Genomic DNA, 13,981 nt, shown 5'->3' on the forward strand with positions numbered 1-13,981 from the left:
TCATATTCAAGTGCGCGTGTACCGCGATATGAGCTGACTAGGCAGTGCCCGCGGCTACAGTGCGGGCCCCCCCCCGCTATATGTAACAGTCTCGCCTTAACCATCAGTCATGTGCCACCTGACAATTTTCCATGTACTTATAATATAATCGTGTTAGTAAATTTTGTGTTTCAATTAACCTCGCTACCCCACCTTCAGGAACTACCTAGCATAACCCTAAAGACTTGATGAACAATAATAATATTTTAGACAATGTCCAAGATAAAATAATAAGGCCCACTCTTCTGTCACCCTCATGTATCACTGTCTGTCTGGTAGGCATAGACTAGGAATCCTCTAGACCGAGTTTAGAGCAATTATTTCGTGCAACCGATAATGCCAAAAATGCGGGGGTGCGCGGGATGAGGTGAGCGAAATCCCGTGCCGTGATTGGTCCGTTCAAAGACACGGACGTCACACAAAGACACTTTCGACTCGAACATGGAGTAAAATTACCGTATGCGTGGCAGAGGGGGTAGTGCGACTATGCTCAGTCTGGAGGATGTTTTGTCTGTGCTGGTAGGTCTGGTCCTTTTAAGTACAGATATTTCTTTTCTAAATACATATAGTTCGTTTTTTTTTTGTATTAGAAAAAGGTAAACAATTTATATGTGGCTTTTATATCGAAATAATGTTACATATCTATTCGAGACCCTTCAATTCTTCGGACAGGTGTGGAAACAAATAAGAATTAAACTTAGAAAAGTAACAGCTAAAGTCGCGTGTCCCTTGAAGCCTTTCCTTTCAAGTTTGTCAACATGGGACTTGGCCATATCTTTAAGATCCACAGTTTACAAGAAGTTTGAATTATGTAAATGCAGGGATTTCAAACGGTTTTGTTGTTTTACAAAAGTTTTTTACGAACAATTTACGTCATTTAAATTTGAAATTTGATTACTTAAAATAGAATCGAAATTCCAACAACTCAAAAATGACGTATGCTCCTTTTGTTTACGTCTACGTTTGTTTTGTAGGAAATTTTATGGCTACGTTTGTTTTGTAGGAAATTTTAGGTTTTACCCATAAAGAACTTGTTTCGCTTGAAACTGATGAAAACCAGAACGGAACTTATCAATTATTTTGTGATTGGTCGTTTGCTTTCATTGTTAAGGTTCCAAAGTGTTGTCATTTTCGGTATGCTGCCTGGCGGCCTAGCCAAGGTGACAATCGCTTGCGCTTCGTCATCAAATCGCTTTGTGTCTCTATATCGCTCTTCCATATTAGTGTGACAGTGACACAGCGATACCGATCGGCATGTTATCTACGGGGCCAGGCCGCGTGTGCCAGTCGCTTACGCTCCGTAGCGATCGAAACGAAACGGTCGCTGTCGCACTAATATGGAAGAGTGATAGAGAGACATAAAGCTTTTCGTTGTCGAAGCGATAGCGATTGAAACCTTTGCTAGGCCAGCAAGTTCCCGCCTGCGTCCGCTACGCTACTCGCTTCCACTCGTACGGCAAGAGAACCAGGTCTATATACGCGGAAATCGAAGTTCGCAATTTGCGGGCATTTTTCTCTGTCACTCTAATTACGCCTTCATTGGAGTAAAAGAGAAAGATCCCCGCAATTTGCGAATTTCGGTTTTCGCGGTAGCCGCTCAGGCCATCTCCATGAATTCACCTTGACGAGTGTGCGGTCGCGCTTACTGATTTAGTTAAGGTACACTTGAAAGATGGGTTTAGTAGCGAGATAGGGCAGACCTGGTTATTTGTAGGTACAGTCAAAGTCTTTAATTGTTGAGTTGAGGTTTCAAGCTTGGTTCTTCAATTCTCACGCAATTAAATGTACAATGGTAAGTGTGTTGTATGACGTGTTTATTATTTTAATCAACAAAAATTAAGGTTACTTGAGATTTTTAAATGTGATTTAAATCTCAGTGCGTTTTCCTAGTACCGAAATATGAATTTGTACGCGGAGCGCTGACAATGCAATCATATAGTTAGACATAAAATTATCAAAATCTGAATTTATCTCTTATTTTACATTTTTAGGATTCCGTACCGCAATAAGAAAAAACGGAACCCTTATAGGATCACACGTGCGTGCGTCTATCTGTCCGCCCCTTCCCCCTCCTCCTTTATCTCCGAAAGTACTACTACCTAACCTATTTATAAATGACAGGAAAATGTATTAGAAATGTGCAGTCAAGCGTGAGTCGGACTTAATTACTTAGCTTTTGATCCGACCCCTACGAGGTTTTTAAAGCCATTCATTCACGTTCCACATAAAAAAAACACATTGTCAAAGATTAGGTAAAGTACCCTTGGAACGTGAGTTGAACGGTTTATTATTCGTAAGTAATAAGTATACTGAGCGGCTACCGCGAAAACCGAAATTCGCAAATTACGGGGATTTCTCTTTTACTCTAATAGTTAAAGGCGTAATTAGAGTGACAGAGAAAAATCCCCGCAATTTGCGAACTTCGATTTTCGCGGTTATAGCCCTGTTTCGTTGTCTTCGTTTACTTCGAATTTCTCGTAAATCTAACGAACCATTAGAAGTTAAGCGCGATTATATTCGACAGACAAACAAGCCGACTTTCAGACTCATTATTAATTTCAAATAACTTCTGAGATTGCCCACCGTAAAACTCTGAATTTTGCTTACTATTTTCAAGAAAATTACTTTTAAGTGGTCTGGAGTTGGCTCGGTAGGTAAATAAAAACAAATAAAGAATTTACTTAATTAATTACTTAGTTAATTTTTACTTTACTTTTACTTTTAATTAGTAAAATTGGTGGTACATTTTACCATAAGACTTTGTAAGTAGTGATATTTTATTACATTAAGGCCTGAGTTACACTTGTAAGTTTTACTTACGTAAGTAGGGACAAAGCTATTTGTTAGAATGAGATAACGATATTCATCTCTCATTCTGTAGTATAGCCGTGTCCCTACTTACGTAAGTAAAACTTACAAGTGTAACTCAGGCCTAAGGATGACTCACGGTAGAGGCCGGACTGGAGCTTTCGGCGCTTCTTTTTTTATGAAAAGCACCAAGTGATCACCCGTCATATGTCATCGAAATTAAAACGCCGGAAGCTCGACCCAGACCCGACCCGGTCTAACGTGAGTCATATTTTTCAGTATAACGTGAGTTATACTTCGATAAACTTCATGAGATGGGAAAAATTAGACTTATTATTTGCATTTCGTTTGTACCATAAATTGCGCAACGTACTCGACATAAGTACATGTTGATATTCTTACAAGTTTAAGCAATCCCAAACTACTATGTACAACTTGTACTTTAGATAAAAACTATTCTAACAACTCGAACATTGAAAACAACGATCCTTTTTAATGTAACCAGCAGATAAAACTAGGTTAAAAACGCATTACAAACTTCCCCGCGAATTCATAAAACGAGGCATAAAAACTTTAACAAAAAACGTTTCTGAAACGCGGTTTTATGGCAGAATGAGGAGTGCCCAAGTCATCGACGAACTTTGTAAATGGCGTCTTTAAAAATAATAAAGTCCAGGGTAATTAGTTTCTCGGAAGTTGATTAACCTCTTTTACGAACAGCTCCCTTTTTTAACTGGCTTTTGCATGTTTGATGCATTCTTTATTGTTTTTTATTCGTGGAGTTTGAGCGATTTTCTGGGTTGCTTATTTTCATCTTTCTTTTGTTAAAAATTATCTGTTCTATATTCAACTATCTTTTTTGGCATTATATTACATTTAAGCTTTATTAGCGCTTATTCAGCTTTTATTCTTTTATTTATTATATGTATTGTGAAGTGTGAAAATATAAGGACATAACGCCAACGCCTAACAAAAGTCTCTTTTGGGCCTGTTTGAGTGATTGACTATTAGAATATGTCTTATTTAAGTCGGTCATTTTCCTTTTTAATAACCGACTTCCAAATCTCAAATAAGGAGGATATCAATTCGGTTGTATGTTTTTTTTTAATGTGCAATAAAGTTAAAACAAATGAATGAAACTATATGTCTTGATGTGACGTTTTTGAGGAATTCAATAATAAAAACAACGTAATCTTTGAAATTGAGTTAATCTAGTTAGAATTGTCTTCGAGAATAGTTCACTTGGTTATTTATTAAACTAAAACAGATGTCAAATTCTAAAGAAAAAGTGACCAAGCTCTCCAGTGGCGGAGGCCGGATACGAACCGGCATATTTAGCTAACGTAGTTAACGTCCTGTAGGGGCCTCTATCATTTATCACCATGCCTGTCACGTTCTAACCAATATGTAATTGCGAAAGTGACGCATGGCATGACAAGTGATAAAAATGCGACCATAATACCGCTTCTGGAAACACTACTCGGCCTACTCTCGGCCGACTAAGCTGAGTGAAATTGGCGATAAAACTTTGTATCAAAAATAACACAACTTGCGACTAGCTAAGCCAAAATAAAGTAGTATTCGACCAGAAAACTGTCGCCACCCAATACGGTCAAAGTTGTACAAATATGTGCGGCCATGGAATAGAGGCTACGTGTCGTGGTTGCAACGGTGCAATTTTACCGCGAGCGGACAATGTTCTCGTTAACTGGGGAATTACACGATTGTTGTTCGTCCGTCGTATTCTGCTCGCGTTCGCGTTTTTCGATTAAAGCTTTGTTGTGTATTGCCCGAGACTACGGACATCTTTGTTACACAGGTTCTTGAGACCGCAATCGCCTGTTTATTCGTTACAAATGGCGGACGTAATGCCATAAGGCATTCTCTACCAGTCAACCATTGGGCCAAACAGAAACTTACAATTGCTCATTTAAGTTTTATTAAGACAAGCTTCTCGAATTCTCGGACTATTTTATTATATTTAGATTGGACCACTATTTTATTGTTGTTTTATTTTATTTCATAATAATAACGGATCGGTGGAAACAAATTATAGCACAAAAGTACCCATTTGTACCGAAAACAAGGGGTGAACTTAAATTTTTGACCAGTACCAGGTGTGGCTCACTCCGCGATTTCGTCGCGTCGCAACAAGAAGGTAGCTACAAGTACATCTGTCCCACACCAATTTTGGTGGCTAGCCATAGGCCACGCGTGGCGCTTGCGCCACCTAGCGGTCATATCTGTTCTAAATCGTAACAGACGCGTTTTGTTAGAGACTGAATCTTCTATACCTAGTACTATTATTTATTCTGTGGACAAGCTTCACGAATGCTCGGATTATTTTATAATATTTAGATTGGACCACTATTTTATTGTTGTTTTATTTTATTTCACAACAGTAACGGATTTGTTAGAAATTAATTTCAACATCCGAACTGGAAAAAAATATAGCAGTACTCATTTGTGAACTTAAATTATTGACCAGTACTGTAAAGTGGGGACTATCGGCCTGATTTGAACTTTTGGATACGTCAAATATTACGGCTAGATAAATATGGATTAGATATGTAAGTGTCAAATGTGATGTTTCCTGAAAAAAAAGTCACTTTTGACACTAATAAATCTCATCCATATCGTATCTAACCGTTATATTTGACGTATCCAAAAGTAATAAATCGGGCAGTCCGTTTGTATAGAAATACGGTCGTCCACTTTCCTCTTAACATCTAGCCGTCCATACGTTAAACCTTGCCAAGCAAAATGAAATGTTATTTTGTCAACACAAAGTTCAAATTAGAATGGAACAGGAGACCTTTTTATAGGTCTCTGGGCGGCTAGAGGTTCAGATATAATACTCTCATCGATAGACAAAGGCTTAATTTGAAGTGAAGGCTGCATTTGACAAGGGTCGCGATCAATTTAAAGCGTTACACGGCCGCCTTAACGTCTCGGCCACGACATCGAGCGACTTGCGACGGCGGGAGCGATAACCATAGGTTGGAGCGAAAGATCCGATCGCTGTGTCACGCTCCAACCTATGGTTATCGCTCGCCGTCGCAAGTCGCCCGATGTCGTGGCCGTGCCGTAACTCTATTGACAACTCAGGCACGCGAACTTATCTGTTTACTAAAATACAAGCGATCCGCAAATTCAATGTAAATTTATATTGTAGGTTTAAAGTTAGTTTTCCTTTGTGAAGATCCGACTAGATAATAATTGTTTAACTTTGAAATATTCTGGTTTGTCCTGTTTTAAGTTCACAATAATCCTTATAGCGTAGGCAGGCATAGGATATAGTTAACTTACATTTTATGGCATTTTACGTTGTAAAAAGAAAATGTCTATAAACATAATTGAACTGTCAAATTACATTATTAAATAAATAATAGGCATTAAATGACATTCCAGAAGCAATAAATATTCTTTACATTAGTAATATTTTAAAAGTCTGAAAAGGAAATCGTAAATGTCAAAGTTTCAAATTGGCCAAGACTTAAATTGGCTTGCGCCACCGTAAAACTGAATAACCACGGAATGCAATGCCATAAAATTAAATCACATCGTCCAGAATCCACTCCCGCGAATCTAGGTCTTTGGCGCTCGAAATTTAAAAACACTCTCATAACGGACACAATGCTCGGTCGGGCCGCTATTGCTTGTCTATGCGCAATAAAGTAGCATCATGGCGGCTAATCTCGTGCTTACTGCCGGCGATATTAACGCCCGAAGAGGTTCCAAATTCGAATTTGAATTTAGTTCTAAAGGTTGGCTCGTACGAGTTGCGGCGAACAAAATACACGGGACAAGAAAATAATAACACACTTTCCACACTTGCATTGAAATGTGCTATTTTATTCTGTCAGCAGTATTCCGACCGTCGGTTATGAAACAGGGTCCGAGCCATACGCACGGCAGACGATGCAGACGCCGTCGACCAATCAGAAAAAAGCGATTGGTTTGAAACAGCATTCCATTACGGCGCGACCGCGGCCGTTAATTAACGGACGACGGTAGACCGAGAGCCCGAGCCAATTTTTTAAGCAACTTGTAAAAAACTGGTTGTGAACACAGAGTCAAAACCAATATTTGAACCCTCTACTAATCGATATTCCTCTACTAATGTTGAGTAAATAGCGCCTCTACTCATGTTTTAATTTAGCGTAACACATTGGAGAGGCGTTTTTAACTTATACAATACCACAAAGGCAGCCGCCTCAAAATTTGTTTAATTTCTTCTTTCAGACTTGAGGAAAAAAATATACCTAATTTGTACCTCATTCAAAATTATAAGCTTTTTATTTCTACCTTTTCCGTTTGCAAAGAAATATCAAAGTTATCCTGATGATCAAAGCAACCGCACTTGGGTTCTGGGCCAATTAACAAGTTAGATTTACTTGCTTTGCCCTCATTTCAGCCGGGTTAAAAGTTGCGCGGATAAGGATCACGGTATCTTGTACTTTAAAAGTAGTTTTTATGAGTCTTCCTCAGACTAAGAAGCGAGAAATATCTAAATCAAAATGTTTAACTCTTGCAATATTTAACTAAGAATCAGGAAAACTGTTTTTAAAACTAAAATTAACAATTTTCCTATCTACATAGAATATAAATAAGTTTCACGAACATTCTTTCACGAGTTTCACGACTTAAGTAGGTATGTAAAGTAAATGGAGTTGCTCAACTCCAACGTAAAAATACCTAATAATGGATAGATAATGTCAATTATATGCATGCGCAATAGCGCACATGTTTTTCTACATATTCCAAAAAACAATAAACAATTAATTAAATAAATACCAAAGAGTTTTTCTTAGTTGAACTAAAAGTGAAAACAGATTATTTATCTGGATGCACAATTACATATATTATGATTGAATAAACCAGTCTAAGATTACCAGTCAACGGAGTCTTTAACTCACTCTACCCAGTCCCGTTAAACCACTCCACTCCACTTCACTTCACTTCACTTCGTCCACTTTAGAGGCACTGGGTAGAGTGAGTTAAAGACTCCGTTGACTGGTAATCTTAGACTGGTTTATTCAATCATACCTAGGCGTTTTATACATCCTGTTATGTTTACATCACAAGTCTAATCGGCGGCGACACATACAATATCTCAACTGAATCAGCGCGTGCTCTAATCTATACTAAGCTATCGACACGCGCTGATTATATCATGCTGACCGCCATAACATAAATATAATAATAATAATTTAGCCTTCATATGTCCCAATGCTGAGCACAGGCTTCCTCTCATACGCGAGAAGGTTTGGGTGCATGCTCTAAAAAATGTGGGTTAGCTCCTGGCCTATCGAATTTCTAGCTGGTTCTAGCTTAGCTCGTGTTTCGTGACATGCAGTTATTACGCGACGGCCGCTTAGCTCCGAGATTACTTTTCAGCGGTCGCCGGAAGTGACGGGATATTTAAATGCGATTCGAAATACAATTGTTTTAGATGGCCGTAAAAAACTTCTTTTGAAACATTGTTTAAAACATTTGGACGGACCTTTGTTACGATGTAATGCTTGTAAACTCTTTGTAACATATGACAGCTAATTTGAGGTTTGAAAGCCATTTGTTGTAGCATTTCCTTGTTTCATTTTCCGTATTTTTGAAGCATATTGTTTTGGTTTTTTTATTTTATTTGATCTGACGTAGCGTGGCTTGATGCACCTTCATAAACATTTTTGATGTTAGCGTTGTCAGTCTTTTGCAATAATTTATCATGTGGTCGACAGTTACTTAATGGAAGTAATACTAAAAATGGAACTATTGGTAGGAGGTAACAGCAGGACACTGGTTTTGGATTTATAATAAAACAAAAACTGTGATCGCTTTAGTTTTATCTCAAAAGATAAACTTGTGACCAATGGATAGCTAAACTTACGTTACCAATGTGTTTCTAGTTACTTACATTTTTTTATGAAGGAGGCAAGCGAATAGACGAATCGCCTTTGTAAAATGGGAATACGTTTTTTTAAATGTTTGAAGGTAGTATCAGTCCGGAAATACCTAGGGCGACATCCAATTCACAGTTTAATTGTGCGAGGCAGGAAGTTACCGGAGAAACGCACAGTTGAGGACTGCCAACTATCTGAGTGGTGAAGATAGAATTGCTGTTGTGAAATGCGATGGCGGGAAGATGCGGTAGGGATTAATCCGAAGAATCCTTCAGAGCATTTTCCGTTTTACATACGATAGAAAACCATATGAAGATTATTCAAGGTAGCTTTACCTAGTAATTACATTCTTTGGCACAACCAATTACCAACCTATAACCTATAAGTTTGGACCCGAGTATGTCCTTAAACTACGTCCAAGACCACCGGCGGACGGGCAGCAGCGTCCCTCAAACTCGGTGTACTCGACTGCGATCGCCAACCCGCCCGCCAAGCGTGGCGATTATGGCATTCACCCCCCATAAGGGGGAGGCCTAGTTATGTTCAGCAGTGGACGTCGTATGGCTGACATGATGATGATGATGATGTATCTATAAGTTTAGCTCTATACAGAACATACCCTAGATTAGAGTTGGGAATGACTCAAAGTTTCCTAGTTACCTTATCGGCGAGCAACAATGGACCTTTTGTACGACTGTATCTGAACATTGAACACCAAAAGCTTATCGGGGCAAACTTTGGAACTGCGTATGGGATTGTCTGCTTGTGTTATACAAAAGCGGTTAAACATATGCGTATGCTTTGTAGTTGGAAACGTATGGAACTAACTTGCTGGTGCCTATTTGAACTATACTGCCTTATTTTTGTTCAGATGTACCAACCAACAGAATCACTGACGAAAAAGTACTGATGAACATCACCTAGATAAGAAAAACCTTATTAAACGAACACCGGAAAATGGTTGAACGAATACCGGAAAATCTAGACTTTCTTACTCCTTGGAAGTCTAGGCTAGATAATCTAGAATCGAATTGAACGAAGGCAGGAATTGAGATTTACTGTAGAGAAGGAAAAATAATGCTGAGAGAAAGTAATCTAAAAGTTTTAAATTTAAGTATATAATCCATTGAAATCAAATGAAGCGCAGTAGGTAATTATTTTTTGAATAAACTTAAGGTACCATTCAGATTCAGACTGCACTACTTCGGCAGTATTGAAATCAATATTTATACCCAGATTTTTGTCATTTATTAAGTAGCTCCATTGTTGCTTTTGGTGATGTTACACTGACAAACACAACAAAGAAAAATCACAAAGGTAATCAAACATTAAAACCCAGTTAAGCCGTCAGTTAGTCACCTGAGCAAGTTAAATTCACTCTAAATAATTACTGGAACGTGTAACCGGGATGTCGTGTTTATAACAGTCCGCTACTAACTCATAATTGATATGCACAAGCCATTATAACTTTCGGTGGTTACTATGTATAATCGCTTATCTTACTTGGCTACAAATCCAAAACCCTTAGTGGAAAGATAATCAATACCTTTACCAGCAATTCTTGTTTATTTATACATTATATATATATATATATATATATATATATATATCGGGGAACTCGGAAACGCCTTTAACGATTTCGATGAAATTTGCTATATGGGGGTTTTCGGGGGCGATAAATCGATCTAGCTAGGTCTTATCTCTGGGAAAACGCGCATTTTTGAGTTTTTATATGTTTTCCGAGCAAAGCTCGGTCTCCCAGATTGTAGTTTAAATCGAGAACACTGTTTGATTACTTGCAAAATTACAATATTCGAAGTTAAGTTTCGTTTTCTTTAAAAGTTTGATGATTATTGCGATGAACGGAAGTACATTAATGTAATATTGATTTTTAATAATAATACCTAGGTATTATAGTAGTGAAACGGGTTAAAAACAAAATCAAAATATTGAATAAAAAAGATTTGATTTTGTGTTGTTCCATATTTAGTGTTTCATAGGATTAAACGCTTAGTTAATGACAAACTTCCTTGATTTATCAGATCAAAGTTTCGTAACCCAATAATCAAATTCACTTAATTATACTTAACTCTCGTAAGGAAAGTCATTTCAAAGGACTTAATCCAATATAAAATGTTCTTTGCAAACATTGTATAATCTAAAGTCTATACAAAAGCATTCAATCAAGACAGTATTGTCCGAACGAAGATAAGCTCTCCACGTGTAACTCGAACCCGCTTAAACGAAGGGGCTGATTTAAGCCCGATTTAGACGATGCGAGAACTCGCCTGCGATTTTTATACCATTGCGGGTTTTGATCGGTCGGTTGAATTGGATGTAATCCACAGTCCGCAGTGTAACTAAAATCGCATGCGAGTTCGCGCGCCGTCTAAATCAGCCCTTAGAGGGCGCGCGAACTCGTATGCGATTTTAGTTACATTGCGGACTGTTGGTTACGTCCAATTCAACCGACCGATCAAAACCCGCAATGGTATGAAAATCGCATGCGAGTTCCGTATCGTTTAAATCAGCCCAAGGATGACTCACGCTAGACCGGGCCGGCTTCCGGCGCTTCATTTTCTATGGAAAGCACCACGTGACCAGGCGATCAGCCGTCATAGATAACATGTCGGATGCCTCGGCCCGTGCCCGGTCCGGTTTAGCATCCTTTACAGCATTGTGAATCGGGCTCCCGGCTGCTAGATTTAACCTTAGCTACCTGTTTAATTACATAAATAGGATATTCCACGAATCTATCCGCGGCTTTCATATTTTAAAATTTAGTTATAAACGTTCCGTTGTGAAGGTGAAAATTTGAAGTTAACAACGGATATTATGGATATCTCAGTTTTTCAAAAAAAAAATCTACTGAAAGCAACATTTCTTCCAACGATCATCGAAATGGCCATAAAAAGAATTTTAAAGTAGGCACGAGATTTAGAGACATTTTCTTTAGACATAAAAAAATACCACAGAACTTCCTCAGTCCCACGAGAGCCACTTCATGCAAATGCGCCTCAAAACTCCAAATATCGCGTATAACAGAAAATCAAGACATAAACCCAAAGCTCAAATAGACAGTGAATAAACCAGGCAAAAAGGACAAGAATCTTATCGTTCGGCAAATACTAGCGAGCAACAGCTCGAGCGGGAGAGCTGGGGGTCAGGGCGGGGCTAGCGGGGGCCGGAGGGGCCTGAAAGGGGCCTGAAGGGGTCGGACATGAATGGGTCGCGGCCACGTGCACCGAGCACACATTTCGACGCTCCGATAGGCTTTGCCGTATTTTTAAATGTCTATACGACCTTGAGGGGTTAACACATCTCTTTATGCATGCGTGGGCCGAATAAACAGGCCTTTCAGGATATAAAAGCATGGTTTATGCTCGGTTTGCCTGGACTAATTCTATTGTGCTGGAATTATTGTACTGACAATTGAACTGGAGTGAATAGAAAGGGGGGAGGCCTATATTCAGCAGTGGACGTCTTATGGCTGAGATGATGATGATGATGATGAATAGAAAGGTGGAAATGGATATTTGGTAGCAAATTACCTTAAATTTCTGTCATTTTTGCACATTTTTGCACTGTTTTCTACATAAATGAAACCAATGGGACACGGTATTCGATCTTAACATTTAATACCTCTTCACGCTTAAACCCCAGAACTGTGATTTAGATGAAATTTGGTATCGACATAGTTTGAGGTCCGAAGCCATAAATATAGGATAGTTTTCATCAATCACGATTGTCTTTTCACACAGACGAAGTTGCGGGCAGAAGTCAGTGTATAAGTAAGAAATACATTTACTTGGCACAAAACGTTTCACAATATATCACACAGAATGTCTGGGGTGTCAGGGCACACCTAAAAACACTCACAAATATCAAGATAAACGTCATTAATCACCGTTTAAATCTCATAATACATCATTTTTAATGTATTTCCTTTGTGTCTCTCACAAAAGACATTCAGACCTGACCCGAAGGACTTAACTACTGTGCTTTTTGTATGAAAATATGTCCTTATGTTGTGAATGTAAGGCTGTTAAAGAGTCGCAAGAGTGTTCCTGAAATGTCGCCAGAACCAGCGTAAGTGAGATCTGTGTGTACGCAGAGCTATTACACATTTTGAAGTCATGTTACAGTGGTTTGCTTTGTGAGCTTTCGAGCGACTGGGGGACCAATTACTTATAGGGCATGGGCGAGTCTAAAGCTAATTCGGACCAGTATTAGGCGCTCTCTTATTATTAAATAAACCTTTTCATCGTTTTATCTATATATCGTAAGTGTATTAACCTATTTTAGTCCACTGCTGGGAAAAAACTCTGCAAGGCATTTACATGACAGAGTGTGAAAATGTCATTTATGTTAAAATTCATGACATTATGACTTTTATAATGAATAATGACATTTCTCATCTTGTTCTTGTTCAGTGCAAAGTTAGCTTAGACGGACTATTATACTGTTTTCGTTAAAGGGCCCACTGATTAACAGTCCGCCAGACGGTATCGGCCTGTCAGAACAAAATTTTGACAGTTCCGAAGAACTGACAGGCCGGTATCGTCCGGCGGACTGTTAATTAGTGGGCCCCTTAACACTTGCTTTACCAATGCCAAGTTAAATAACAATGGTGTCCACTTTGTGCCCACTTTGTTTAAAATTTACAAATGCTACTCTCCTCTGATTATTAATATCCCGAGGCGCCATTAGAGATTTCTAAGGAGCATTGCCCGATTTCATGTCACATGGAAATTGAGTGGGCGTTTGCTAAGGATCTGAGGTGCTTTAATACAGGTTTGAAAAATAAAAGTAATTTACTTTTCTTACGAACAATGATTAAAACTTTGGTAATTGTAAATACAACTTAGGGAATAAATCAAATTATTTTGTTTAAGTGCTTTTTAATACTTTAAATTGTAAACTAAAATATGATGTCATATTAAACTGGACTTTGATCCTTATTCTTTCACTGATATGTTTTAAATATTAATATTAACGCCATCTACTCGACACAAGGCCAAAGGTAATGGTGCAATCTTTTTGAGCGATGGCTCCATAACCTGCAGCCTACTCTCGAGTAGATGGCGTTAATATTAATATTTAACAAGTTAACACCTATCAGTGAAATGATATGGATCTAAGTCAAATAATGGCATTCTAACAGTTTTAATTTTCTAAAATGAAATGTCATGTACTAAGAAAAGTCACAGTCAGTCAGTCTTTTTCTTAGTAGG

The 13,981-nt window shown here is 38.3% G+C and overlaps 1 protein-coding gene across 8 annotated transcripts in view; it reads right to left on the minus strand.

Moving 5' to 3' along the window:
• Positions 1-13,981, minus strand: part of LOC134680316 (neuronal acetylcholine receptor subunit alpha-7) — a 183,181-nt gene that overhangs the window by 56,345 nt on the left and 112,855 nt on the right. The gene's annotated exons all lie outside the window — the stretch shown is intronic.

The sequence above is a fragment of the Cydia fagiglandana genome, chromosome 3 (genome assembly GCF_963556715.1).
Source record: "Cydia fagiglandana chromosome 3, ilCydFagi1.1, whole genome shotgun sequence".
Taxonomy (NCBI): domain Eukaryota; kingdom Metazoa; phylum Arthropoda; class Insecta; order Lepidoptera; family Tortricidae; genus Cydia; species Cydia fagiglandana.